This window comes from Macrotis lagotis, chromosome 1 (genome assembly GCF_037893015.1).
Source record: "Macrotis lagotis isolate mMagLag1 chromosome 1, bilby.v1.9.chrom.fasta, whole genome shotgun sequence".
In the NCBI taxonomy this organism is placed as follows: Eukaryota; Metazoa; Chordata; class Mammalia; order Peramelemorphia; family Peramelidae; genus Macrotis; species Macrotis lagotis.
The window spans coordinates 349342485-349357085 of NC_133658.1; positions in this window are offsets into that span (position 1 = coordinate 349342485).

The window sequence follows — 14601 nt, forward strand, 5'->3', positions numbered from 1 at the left end:
CTGGTTTGTCATTCAAAGACCTTTCTAACCTGGATAATGCCTACATTTCCAATTTTCTTATAGCTTGACTGCCTTCAATATACTCTTCTATCCAGTGACATTGGCCTCCCAGTACTTCCTTCAATAGGGCACTACATCTCCAGATTTAGGACATTTTCACTCCTTGAATGCTCTTCTTCCCCATCTCCACTTCCTTTTCCTGACTTCCTTCAAGTCTCATCTAAAAATCTCACATACTTCAAGAAACTTTTACTGGGGATCCCTCTTAATGCTATTGTCTTCCCCTACTGATTATCTTCACTTCATCCTATATGAATCTCATCTGTACATTGTTATTTGTATGTCACCTTCCATATTAGACTGTGAGCTCTTTGGGATCTGAAACAATCTTTTGTCTTTGTACTCCCAACTGTCAGCACAATACCTGTTCACATAGTGGGTATTTAATAAATGCTCCTTGGCTTGACCTAACTTTAAAATACAGAATGCTAGAACCTTAAGGGAACATCAGAGAAGGAAGAAACTTTAGAAACTATAATTTTCACTTTTCTCATTTTGCAAAGAAAAACTTAGCCTAACAGTCAAAGAAAAGAGGATTTATATAGTTAAATGTGTTTTGTTCTTCAAAGAAGTCAGCTTAAGAAGTTAAAAGACCACAGAGGAAAAAAAAACAGTCTCAATATATAGTAATATGTTTTTTTAAACCACAGATGTGCTATCTAATCAATTCTTGTGTGTATCAGATTTTAATTTTGTTTCTTGAATCTTTCCCTACCTTGGGTGGTGGTTTTTCCCTACTGAAGAGAGGAAATTAGACATATTCAACTTGTTCCCAGAAAGCAGAACCAGGGGAGAAATATGTAGAAGTTACAGGACAGCAGAATTTAATTCCATGCAAAGAAAGGGCTCCTGGAAATATTCAGAAGTGGAAGAGTCTGTCTTTAGAGGTAGTGAGTTCCTCATCATTGTAAAGTCTTCAAGTAGAATATAGATGTACTCCTAGTTGAAAATCTTATATGAGGGATTGTTTTCATTCATGAACTGCATTAAAAGAGGACTTTAAGGTCTATTCTGATTGAGTATTTATTTTTAAAATGTGCTATGGTTCTTGAAGTCAAGCACCAAAGAAAATGCTGAGCCACAAGAAACTCATTGGATTGCACAAAAAGCCCTTTGAACAGTCTCCACTGGAGAGTTCTAAATCCAGTAGACTCATTTCCATATATGAAAAAATGAAGATGATGACACCTTTACAGCCTATTTCCCTTGGTTTTTTTAAAATTCAAATGATAATATATATAGAATATACTGTGCCATAATCAAGTCACCATGCCATATATATGAAAACCATTATACTTAAAGAATATAATAGATTCAGAACTGAAAGAAGCCTGAAAAGACTTTTTGTCCAGCAGTGTCTACTACAAACAGAAAAGAGATCCTTGAAGATCATATATTGACTTAGAAAACCACAAATTATAATATCTATGTTGCATTTTGGAGCTATATGGCACAGTGAATAGAGTACAGGCATAGAGTCATGAAGACTCTTCTTTCTGATTTTCATTTTCATTTTCATTATCAAATATGGCCTAGCTGTGTGACATTGGGCAAGACATTTTACACTTTTTGGCCTCAGTTTCTTCATCCATAAAATGAACTGGAGAAGGAAATGTCAAACTTCTATAGTATCTTTGCCCAGAACAAAAACAACAAAATACTGTATGAAAAAAGTCTTTGTTAAATATTTCTCAATAATATTTTTAATCGAGCTTGTTCTGGAGTTTTGCCACTACCTAGGGGGTTGTAAGTTTGAAACTTCTGACTAGTCCAACCCCTTCACTTTACAAGTGAGGAAAATGAGGCCTAGAATAACAGATCTACATGTTCAAGGTCATACGTTCTATCATTATTATTATTATTTAGATATTCTTCTGTGTGTGTTAGTATGTATGTGTGTTACATTTATATGTATCTGGTTTTGGGATTAATTGCTTAACAAAATGATACATGTATATACCCTAATTTGAAGAAGAGTTTGCAAAAACAGTGCTCCCACCTTATTTCTTGAGGAGAAATTTATTTCGGGCAAATTGATTCAGCAGATACAAATCTATAGGGGCAGAAAGATTAGAAGCTAAAGAACTACAGGAAGGGTCTAGGGAATGACTGTGGATCAGAGTGGACAAGAGGAGTTCAGTGTGGAGAAGAAAACTAAAGAATATACAATGAGCCTGGAGTTAGGTAGAAAGGAGGTCAGTAGGTCAGAGGAAAGGACCACTGTGGTTGGATTTATTGAGCTCTGGTGACTGAATTGACAGGTGAGACCAGTCCCTAAATTAGTTGTTTCATTCCAATTGGTTTTGCTGATTTTATTTTTCCTGAACTTGTCATTCAACTTAACAAACATCTATTAAATGCCTAATAGATGTATGTTACTGCTCTAGGAATTAGGAATAAATACACAATCACACACACAGACACATACACACAAATACAAACACACACTCACATAAACTCACTTATTTAACTTGAATTGTATTGGAGAAGGAATACAACACATACACAAGTAACTATAAGATGGTACTTGGACTGTACTTTCAAGGAAGGAATCCTATAAAGTGGAGGTGAGGAAAGAGGGTATTATAGATAATGGTGAACTTGTACAAAGGTGTAGCAATAGGAGATGCATAAAAGGAACAGTTAATTTAGTTATCAAAATATTCAGTACACTGGAATGTGATATGGCATCCCTGGCATGGCTATACTGGGTTTAGCCACAAAAGAACAAGATAGGGAATGCAAATAGCTGCCACCAAAGAACACAATTTTGGAGAAAGGGAAAATTATTCTGATCTACCCTTTATCTTACTTGCAGATTCAGTGCTGATGTCCAGGTTTGAAACCCTATCCAGTAACCAATTTTTCTGCTACTTCTTTTCTTTTTAATTTTGTTATTCTAAAGAAATCCTAATACCAACTGGCTGAGATCTTTGAGTTTAAAGTTTCTCAGCTCCTGATGGGTTATATCTTCTCTTCTGTATGCCTCCCTCTCATCATTTTCACAGTCTTGTACACCTTTTCTCCCCTCTACTTCCTTACCACGAGATTGATGGAGCAATAAGCCTAATAATTTTCATTAAGATACAAAGCATCCTTATTAGGTTGTTTCACCAATGGAACATCACCCTTTAGAAACTATGGATGAAATTGGTGTGTGGCTAGGACGTCCAAGAATGAAAATCCATGGAGATGAATTTCCCAGCCAGGTTGTTATAACCTGAGCCCCCTGAATAGAAGGGGTGTGACAAGAGGATTTCAGTAGAAGTAGGAAATGTGATAAAAGCATATGGGAAAGTAAGAGTTTGAAGATGACATTCCCAAGACACTTTGTTTGAAGGGTTTGTGCAAAAAAAAAAGGAAGAGAACAAAGCTGCATTCTACCTCAGGGGACCCAGAATTGCTTCTAGCCAGCTGTTCCATGATGAAAACCAAATCTACCTTTGGACTAGAGTATGAAAGTTTACCCATGATCAGTTATAAATCTCAGTCCTCGGGGCATCATTAGTAACTAATGCTATCTTAAGGCTAAGTATCTGAGCATCTTTCTGATACATGGAGCAATGTTTTTATATCTACATAGAAGGAAAAGGTGTTGGAGGGGAGAAGTGCATGATTAATAAGGATTCATTAGTCCAAAACATGAAATCTAGATGCTGTCATCAGTATAGATGCATATCAACAATGAAATTGGTTTCTGTATTGTCTGGCCTTGAGGTCCCATCTCCTCCTACTGAGTAGACATTATTGGATCAAAAAAAATAGAAGAAGGGTAAAGGAGAATTTATAGATGGCAGCCTGCATTGACCAGAGGCTGATTTAGCCTCAGGATTAGTGAGAACCTGTGGGCATATTGGGGCTTGGATATGCCTCATTGTCCAAATCTTAGAAGAGAAGGCAGTGAGTTAAAAAGGTAGATGGGACCATTCTAGTCTCAGCTGTTGAGAAGATGCTAAAATCCACAAGAGGCTCTGTTTTCAGAAAAGGAGCAGTTTTCTCTTCTGCATTCCCCTCCCTGGCTACCTGAATCTCCCTCCCCTTTAGAAGCACCCCCCCCCCAAGTCTGAGCAATGGATGGAGCCCAGAATGTGTGATCTTTCACAGTTGATTATACCACAAGTGTGTTTCAAAGGACCTTGAGAGCAAGTTTTCTAGGGAGGGGGGTAAAATCAATTGAAATCAATGGGAATTGATTTAGAGTGTGGGGGCCACTGTGTTAAAATCTCCAGCTTTTCGATAGAGCTTCATGAATATTAACAAGGACTGGATCAATAAGGAGCTGATTTTCAGATGCAAAACTGGCTTCTTTTGGTCTGTAGATTAAAGGAATGGTGATATTTCTTTCTATGTCCTCCCTCCCCCACTTTCCATGGCTTTGTGAAGGTAAAATACAAAACCCTAAATGAAGATTGTTGCATGTAAATCTTACATATGATCATGTGAAAATGTGTTCATTTTTCATCTGTAAATGTGTGTTTTTGCAAGTCTATTGTGTCTATCTATATACATGTGAGTCTGGTTGCAACTCTGTCTGTAATATGTGTGTATTTATGTGTACATTTATTTATAGGTCTCTGTGTCTCTCATTCATGCTTTTTTTTTTCAATTTCTCACTCATTAAACAAAAAGGGATAATTCATATAACCTCAGGGTTTGGAGGAACCTCAGAGGTTATCTAATTCAACCTCTTACTTGATACAGGAATTCCATTTGCAATATTCATTGACAAATGATTATCCAGCATCTACTTGAAAACCTCCAGTGATAGGTAACTTCAAGATATTGTTGTGAAATCTGGAGAGAATTTTTTTCTTTAATTTTATTGAAATCTGCCTCCTTGTAATCTCTACCTACCCTTCCAAGTTCTATCTTTGAGAACTTAGGATGAATTTCATTGTTACATGGGCTAACTCACTTAGATATTTCAACACTATGATCATATATCTCCCAAGTATTTTTCTTCTTTTTGGGCTCACTGTACCTAGCTCTTTCAACCAATTCTTGAAAAATATGACTTTGAATCCTTTCATGATTTTAATCACATTTTCTGATTATGTTTCAGTTGACAATGTCACTACTAAAAGGGAACACTTCAAATTAAATACATTTCAGATATAGGTTGGACAAAGCAGACCATATGGGATGATTGTACCATCTTTTTCTAGATGTCTTAATAACTCTCTAGAATAGTCATTAAAAAAGGTTTCCTATTACAAATGAGGCATATTGTACTTTCAGTCCAATAAGAACTTCAAATGTTTTTGATGTGAATTTATTCATTTTATACTGTATTTTCTTATATATTTGACTTTCCAAAAACAAAAATTATTTTAGTGTTAATTCCAGATATTGTGGGTCCACTATAATGAAGATGAAACTTGATTGCTGCAGATGTTATAATACAACTGTTCACTTTATATGTATTTGTTGTTCTCTATATAGATCTTCAGAAATGTTCTTAGATTAATTGGCTTTTGTTCAGGCCTATTTTTTTTTGGTGTTTTTTCACTGGTGAAGTAATTTTGCTTGTAATTTTCCAACATCATGGTTCATTTGCATGACCTGGTACTCTAAACTTTTATTTATTTTAGTTGCTTTGCCTCTTCTTTCTTCTTAGGTAAAGAGAGTAGATGTTTAATTGCCAAGGTGGTCTCTGGTTCTTTTTGGCTTCTTTGCATTGGAAACTATTTTGTATCAGTCAAACTTTCCTATAAAATGTGACAAAGTCAAATAATATATTTATTTTTATTCATTTTCCATCTTCAAAGTCAAAAACTTGTTTAAATTGGTCAGAGGAGAGCTGGTCTAATAGCATGCAGTGAATTCACATTATTATTATTTTTTCTTCTAATTTGGTGATAAATTTGGTTTTTTTCTCTAATTTGTCAAAGATTTGAATACATAGACAACTTATTCTGAAATTATTCTTAAATAAGTGAAATATTATTATAAAACACAGTTATTTTCACATTTAGTGGTGTTATCTAATACTTACCACTTTTAGGACATTCTAAATCTCTTCTTATAGAATACAATGAAGATATACAGGCTTAGGGATTCTGAGCAACCTAAAAATGTATAGCCTCTAATCTTTTCAAGATAAAATTGAAAGAGTCAGCTACCCCTGATCATATATATAAAAATAAAGCAAACATACAAAAAAACTAAACTGGACACAACACAATCAAAAGATTAAAGGGACTTACTTATGTGACATCACAAAAAGAGGGAAAATTCCTAAAGAATAGGGGGAAAATATCATGGACATTGCTAGTAGGTCTTAGATAATAAAGCAAGGCTAAAGGCTAAAAATGTTCAAAGTAAATAAAATGAAAATATAAAATCATTGTAATACTGTGTACAAAGCATTGTCCTGGGTTTTAGGAACACACACACACACACACACACACACACACACACACACACACACAAACACACACTCTAATAGGGAAATTCTAATGACAAATGTAAGGTCCTACACTTAGTTTGAAAAAAAAATCAAGTTCTCAAGTAAAATAAGGGGAAAGAAGGCTTAGTTAAAACTATTTTTTAAAAAATGAATTTTTGGTGTATTTTATGCACGATATAGTATTAACAATTGAAAGTAACAGTTAAGGGGCAGCTAGGTGGCACAGTGGATAGGAGTCAGGAATACCTGAGTTCAAATCTGGCCTCAGACACTTAATAATTACCTAGCTGTGTGGCCTTGGGCAAGCCACTTAACCCCATCTGCCCTGCAAAAACCTAAAAAAAAAAGAAAAAGAAAATAACAGTTAAAAAAAAAGCTAATGTGATCTTAGTTATGTTAATGGAGGCAGAGGGTCCAGAACATGGGTGATGATAATTCTTTTTTACATTGTCAAGAACAAACTGTATCTGAGATACTATGTTTAGTTCTGGGCACTACATTTTAGGCAGGACAATATACTGGACATCATCCAGAGGAGAAGAATGAAAATGAAGAAAAAATTGAGACCAAATCATTAAAAAAAATGGAAAGAACTAGAAATATATAACCCAAAGAAGAAAAAAAGGGAGGGACATGATAGCTACCTTTAACCATCTAAAATTCTATTGCAGTAAAGAAGGTACAAGTTGAAGAGGCAGACATAATTAACGTAAGCACGGATGTTTTAATAATTAAGGCTATTCCAAAGTGACATGGGATGCTTTGACAGGTAGAAGTCTCCACGCAAAGGCTAGATAATCATTTACAAGGAAATTGAAGAAATCATTATTATAGAGTTACTGAGAGAAAAAGAAGCAGATGTACTTTGGTAAACAGAATTCTACTAGTTCATATTGTTCAGCCATTTCCCAATTGCTGGATATTCCCTCAATTTTCAATTCCTTGACACTGTACAAAGAACTGCTATTAATATTTTTGTACATGTGGATATTTTTCCCTTTTTCATGATCTCTTTGCCTTATAGACCTAATAGTGGTATTGCTAATCAAAGGGTATGTGCAGTTTTATTGCCATTTGAGCTTATATCTAAATTAATAATCCTATATCTAAGAACTAAGTCCAAGAAAACTTCCTTTAGTTTTATTTCAATTCATTAGTGAATGTTGTTGTAACCAAGGAATTTTTACCATCTCATGGTACTGTCATTGAACCCACTGGTTCCCCCAGTTATGCATAACTCACACTGCCAATACCTGTTGTTCAGTCATGCATCACCTCACCCTTGGACTATTACAATAGATTCCTGTCATCTAAAGTCTCTTCCCATTCCAGTTCATCCTCCGTATAGCTGCTAAAGTGATTTTCATAAAGTACAAATTAGATCTTGTCCACTCCTTGCTCAATAAGCTCTTTGTTGTTCAGTTGTTTAGTTGTATCCAACTTTGTCACCCCATGAACATAGCATGTTAATACTCTCCATGGGATTTCTTAGAAAATATATTGGAGTAGTTTGCCATTTCTTTCTCTGGTGGATTAATGTAAAGAGAGGTTAAACAATTTGCCATGGATCAAGAAGCTAGTGTTTGAGGTCAGATTTGAATTCAGATGCTCTTGACTCTGGGCCAAGTGATTTATTCACTGAGCCACCCAGCTGCTCATTACCTTTTGAATCAAATCTAAACTCCTCTGTTTGACATAAATGTCTTCACAAGACAGTTCATTTCCCAACTTTCCAGTCTTCTTATCCATTAGTCCCTTTCTTATTCTCTGAGTTCCAGCCACAACTTGTCCAAAATGGGACCCAAATTTTAACTGTCCCAACATGTCTTGCCCTTCCTGCTGTACCCATCTCCCAGACTCCAAGTAGGGTGTCTGACCAGAAACTTCCATCTTCTGCTGCTCAAAGGAAGATGTAAGGCTTCATATCTACATATCAGGTGCCTTCTACTTCCTGCCAAGCCCACATGATCTTTGGTTCTAATAGTAGTGGTTTATCTTCACCTTCTATCTTATGCAATATGCTACCTGAGGGAAGAGGAAGAAGAAAGTCTGTGAGTAATGGGATTTCCCTTTTTTGCCATGCTATCTCCTGCCTCTTTCCTAGTTTTTGTAGAGAAGGTGAAAGGAGAGAGCAGGGTGTCTTCTATCTCATGCTATGCTGAGAGTATGGACACCTTCCACTTAATCATTAACTTATTCATACCTGGTCATACCCTACATATCCCAGTTGTTCATCATCCAAACCTCATTCCCCATCCTTTACCACCTGATTTATTATCCTCATTCCCCTCAACTCTCCCACCCTAGAGTCCTCACCAAATATACTCATCCCTTCCACTATATCCTCTGAAATATATTTCAGAGGGAACAAAATTTGCCTTACTCTTAAATCTTTTTCTCTCCCATTCCTTCCGTCTTCTAGTAATCATCAACCTATATTTCTCCTTGATACAGTCTCCCAACCAACATTTCCATTCCTTACTTCACTTTCATACATTTCCGATGGTTAAAGAGAAGGAATTGGAATACTCCTTGCTTCGTATTACCACTTTCAGGTTCTACCACTGCTTCTGTCCCTTAGTAACCTTTCTTCCTTTGAGGTTCATACAATCCACATTTTTCACCAAATTAAAATTCTGGTAGCTATTAAATATAGATCTCTAGGTCATTGCCCTTTCTTCCACAATGATTTTGGTTTATAGCTCATAATCATTTCTTAGCTTCTGGCCATACATGCATATCATATTCCCTCAAACACTGTAATCATTCAGGTGTTCACCTGACTCAACTTCCCATGACTTATTCCTTCATTGTTCTTCAGTCACATATAATATGGTTATAACCTTGATCATGACAAAAGCCAGCAAATGCTCTACATCCATATTCAGGGACCCTAAAATCCTCTTATGTGATCATAACCTTTACCTTTCTACCTCTTCCTATGTTTTCTCATAACAAATCCTACTCCTTATCTACATTGTGATCTCTAGTTCCTTGAGATCTCAGTTCTCTCCCAAGCTAGTGCCCTTATACTAGTCACTCTCTCATTTTTTCTTTGTCTTAACCCTCTGATGAACTGGTTGAAGTATATATTATTTTTTCACTTGAGTCCTGGTCTCCTTATATAACCTATTGCACCCTGCCAAATCTTAGTCCTGATCACTTCCATCATCCATCATTTTGGCATCTACTTGTGCTATTAAACAAAGGTGGAGAAAGTCATACTACCATTCTGACTCAACTGGGCTCTCACTTTTGCTAGGAAATTCTTCTCACATCCCTTAACTCACTACTGCACTCTCCACAATGGCTTCTCTAAACCATTTTATCCCTTCTCAAATCTCATATGACTTTCCCTCCTCCATTCTCTAAACTGATAACTTTGCCTCATATTTTACAGAAGAAATTGAGACCTCTTCAAGTGAGCTTTCTCTTTTCTCCTTTTCTAGATCTTATATCAATCAGATACTTTTTTGCCACTTTTTTCATCTCCTTCATGCCTATTTCACATAAAGAAGTGGTTCTACTCCTTGCCAAAGCAACCATCTCTACTTGAAAAAGTGATCCCATTCCATTTTGTTTCCTTCAATAGATCACCTTTAGTAATTCTTATTCTTTCACTTATTTTTAGTTTCTCCCTATTTACTGGTTAATTTCTTACTGCCTTCAAAGAAGTCCATGCTCTCCAACTTGAAATATACTCACTGGATTCTTCTATCATTTTGGGTATATACTTGCTGGATTCTTCTATCATCCTGGGTGTAGAGTATGTTCAAAAAAGAGTAGTACCTTGGTGTGAGGGATGGTGAGACATCTTCAGTGCTGATTTCCACCTTTGATGTCCATCAGAGTCACCTAACTCTCACCTGTGGCTCCAAGAAGCTGCAGCATGCACAGCAGCCACACCCTGGTAAACTGTTACAGAAAGCTAGCTAAACCAGGTTGAGAGTAACCAAGGGAGTGTCAAACTCATCAGTGAGCAGTGGGGGATGTCTTCACCAAGTATATGAAGTCTTCTACTGGTAGATTGTGTGGAAGAGAGAAATTTGTTCCAATAGTCATGAAGCCAGCTGAAGCAGGTGCTGTGGAGTGTTTGGTTAGACATTGAAGATGCCAAGGTCATCGACTGTATCTAAAACCATCACCAGTTGTCTTGACTCTGTCTTGCTATGTTGGATGATGATGACTTTGGAAGAGAGAGTGAGGCAATTGATTTCATGCAGCTCTACCTCACTTAAATCCAATTTACATATACAACAAAAGACATCACTCATAACCATTTCTCAAAGTCCTGTAGTGAGAAGCAAGTGGTGAAGCAGTAGGTATGGATACATTGGGAGATGTAGTCACAAACCTGCACACAGGTGGTCCAGGCCATAGGATTGTTTCCTCCACTGAAACTATCACTGGTATTCGGCAGTCTCCTGGGTGACTGAGCAGCCCTTTTAAGGATTTCACTACCTCCTGATGTGAGGAAGGGGTTAGAAAAGGTACCCTAAAATTGTCTGCTTATCCAAGCCTGGCCTGACTACTGGGGCAGGTGAGGAAATCCCACAGTGTGGTTGAGATACAAAAAAAATCTACAAAAATTTTTTCACTCATCATTGATGCATGGAACATGTGCACACTCATAGATAACACAAGATCCAGTAGACCTGAAAGACAAACAGCTCTTGTTGCATGAGTATTTAGCAGGTATAGTATCCAAATAGCAGCCCTGAGTGAATCAGGGCTGGCAAATGAAGGCCAGTTTACTGAAGTCTGAGTTAAATGCATGCTTTTCTGGAGTGGTCACAGTAAAAGGGAATGCTGTGAAGCTGGGGTAGGTTTTGCAATCAAAACTAATCTAGTCAGCATTCTTGAATGCTTACCAAAAAGAGTGAATGCCAGGCTCATGACAATGAGATTATCACTTCCAGGAAAAAAAAAATACCACCATCAGCAGGGCCTATGATGCCACCATAATAAACAATGATGAAGTTAAAGAAAAATTTTTAAAAAATGAAGACCTGGAGACCCTTATCCTCAAGGTACCAAAAGAGGACAAGCTTATAATTCTGGATGACTTTGATGCTAGAGTAGGCTCAGATTACCAGACATGGCAGGTAGAATTTGGGAAGAGTGGAGTTGGAAACATCAACAGTATTGGTCACCTTCTACTGAAGACTTTTGGATCTCATGACAAGCACTGTCTTCTGTTTACCTTAAAGGAATAAAACTTTGTGGATGCACTTTCATAGCAAACATTGTCATTTAACAGACTACATGGTTGTAAGAAGAAGAGACAGACAGGATGTGAGAGTGACAAAAGCAATGTGAGGTACAGAGTGCTGGACTAATCATAGACTTATCCTCTCTAAAATAAATATTCATATTCAACCAAAGCAGCAGGCCCCAAGGCAAAATGAATATTAGAAGAATTAATGTCAAGAGATTAGTGTACCTCTTTGAGTGGGAACAGTTTTTTCCTAACTTGGAGGGAAAACTGAGCCAACACACAATTGGGAACAGTAGAGCAGAAAAACAGTAGGCAGCTTTTAGAGATCTAGTGTACAGCTGTGCATTTGTTCATCTGCACCAGAACACTCACAAAACCAACACTGATTTGATGAAAGTGATGGGGAAATACAGAAGTTGCTAAACGAAAAATGAGAACTCCACAGGGTTTGCCAGCAGGCTAGCTCATCTATTTCTAAGAAGGTAGCATTTAATGCCACTAAAAGTAAAATCCAAGTGAAGTTTAGAGAGATGCAGGATTCATGACTCAGTAAGAAGGTAGATGAAATTCAATTTTATGCAGACAATAACAAACCAAAATGCTTTTATGAAGCTCTGAAAGTTATTTATGGGTCAAAGACATATGTTGCATCTCAACTACTCAGTACTGATGGATCCACATTGATTAATGATACGGCCTTGATTCAAGGGAGATGTGCTAAACACTTTCATAGTTTTCTTTACAGACCATCATAAATCAATGTAGATGCCACTGACCACTTACCTCAAGTTGAAGTCAATCTGTCCATAGCTGAAGTTCCAAATGAAGAAGGGGCTTTTGAATGCCATTAGGCTCTTTTCAAGTAGCAAAGTACCTGGTGTTGATTCTATTCCAGCTGAGATCCACAAGGTTTGGGGGGGTAGGTCCATTGCTCATCCAAAAACTGATGGAAAATTTCCAGGTTATATGGCATGAAGAGGTTATCCCCCAAGAATTCAAGGATGTCTCCATTGTCCTGTGACAATCACAGGGGTATTTCTCTTTTAGTCATTGATGGTAAGATTCTTGCCAGAATCCTTCTCAATAGGCTGATCATCACCTGGAAGTTGGTTACCTTCCTGAGAGCTAGTGTGGTCTCAGAACAGGTAGAGGAACAGTCAATAATTATGTTTGCTGCCCAACAATTCCAGGAAAAATGCCAGGAATGCAACAAAGGTATACAATGTTTATGGATCTGTCCAAGGTCTGATACCATCAGTCATAAGGGTTTATGGAAAATTTGGTTGCCTGGAAAAGTTCATCATTATTGTACATCAAGTTTGGGTTCTCGATAGTGGATGATGCTCTCAAGATTTCCCAGTCAGCAATGGAACAAAACAAGGATATGTCCTTGTTCCCATACATTTTAACTTAATGTTTTCAGCCATGTTATCAAAGAACTTCAACAAGGATAAACATGGCCTCAAGGTCAACTACCACTCTGATGGCAAATTCTTTATTTTGAAGTCTACAAGCCAAGACCAAAGTGAAGGGAATGTTGGATGATCTTCTATTTTCAGATGATTGTGTCCTCAATGCAGCCATTGGAGCTGAGATGCAACAAAGTATGGATTGATTCTCTGCTGTTTGTACTAAATTTGGTCGAACAATTAACACCAAGGAAACATAGGTACTCCTTTAGCCAGCACCACACCATCCATATGTGGAACCATTGATTACAGCAAATGGGGAAGTTTTGAGAATGGTGGACAAGTTTACTTACCTTGGCAGTGTCCTTTCTAAGGAGGTACACATTGACAATGAAGATGACACATTGCCAGAGCTAGCTCAGGATTTGGGAGGTTCCAAAAGAAAGTACGGGAGAAAAGAAGTATTAAACTGACTACCAAACTGAGGGTCTTACAGAGCTATTGTGTTGACATCATTGTCATATACTTGTGAAATCTGGACAGTCTACCAGCACCATGTCAGGAAACTGAATCACTTCCATTTAAATTGTTTTAGGAAGATTTGAAGATTACCTGACAGGAGAAGATAACATATGCTGAGGTCCTTTCTTGAGCTAAACTGCCTAGCATTCCAGCATTCCAATAGAGAGTACAACTATGATGGTCTAGACACATTGTTAGAATGACAGACATATGCTTGCCAAAAATACTATTTTATGGAGAACTCACACAGGCAAGCACTCACAAGGGGGTCAGAAGAAGTGATACTGAGACATCCTGAAGGTCTCATTGAAGAATTTTAGAATTGATTATACAGCTTAGGAAATACTGGCACAGGTCCACCCAGCATGGTGTGCCCTCATCAGTGAGGGTGCTGCACTCTATGAGGAAGGCAGAATTAAAGCAGCTTAAAGGAAATGTGACATCTGTAAGTTTAGAGTACCCAACCCAGGTGTTCACATGGATTATTTGTGCCCAACCTGTGATAGAGCATTCTGAACTTGTATTGATCTAATCATCCACAGTAAGACTTTTAATTTTAATTTTAAATTTAATTTTTCTCAAGCATAGTGATGTTATTTTAGTCTTCTTTGATAATGAAGGCAAGAACCAACTATATAGCTTGTTGTATGTGTTTGCTTCTTATTTCATTAGAATGTGAGCTCTTTGAGGGAAGGGACTGCATTTTACCTTTCTTTGTATCTCCAGAACTTAGCAAAGTGTCTGGCATGTGGTAGGTTTATTGATCTACTAACATGTACACACTCCATTTTCTTTCTCTATGCCTTTATGTATGGCAAGACTCATACCTGGAAAACTCTTTTCTTCAACTTCATTTCTCAGAATTCCTTATCCTTCAAGAGGAATTATAGTCACTTTGTTCATGAAATCTTTTCCAGAATCCCCAACCTCTAATTCTCTCCCCAAACTACTTTGCATTCATTTTATAATATATATATATGTAC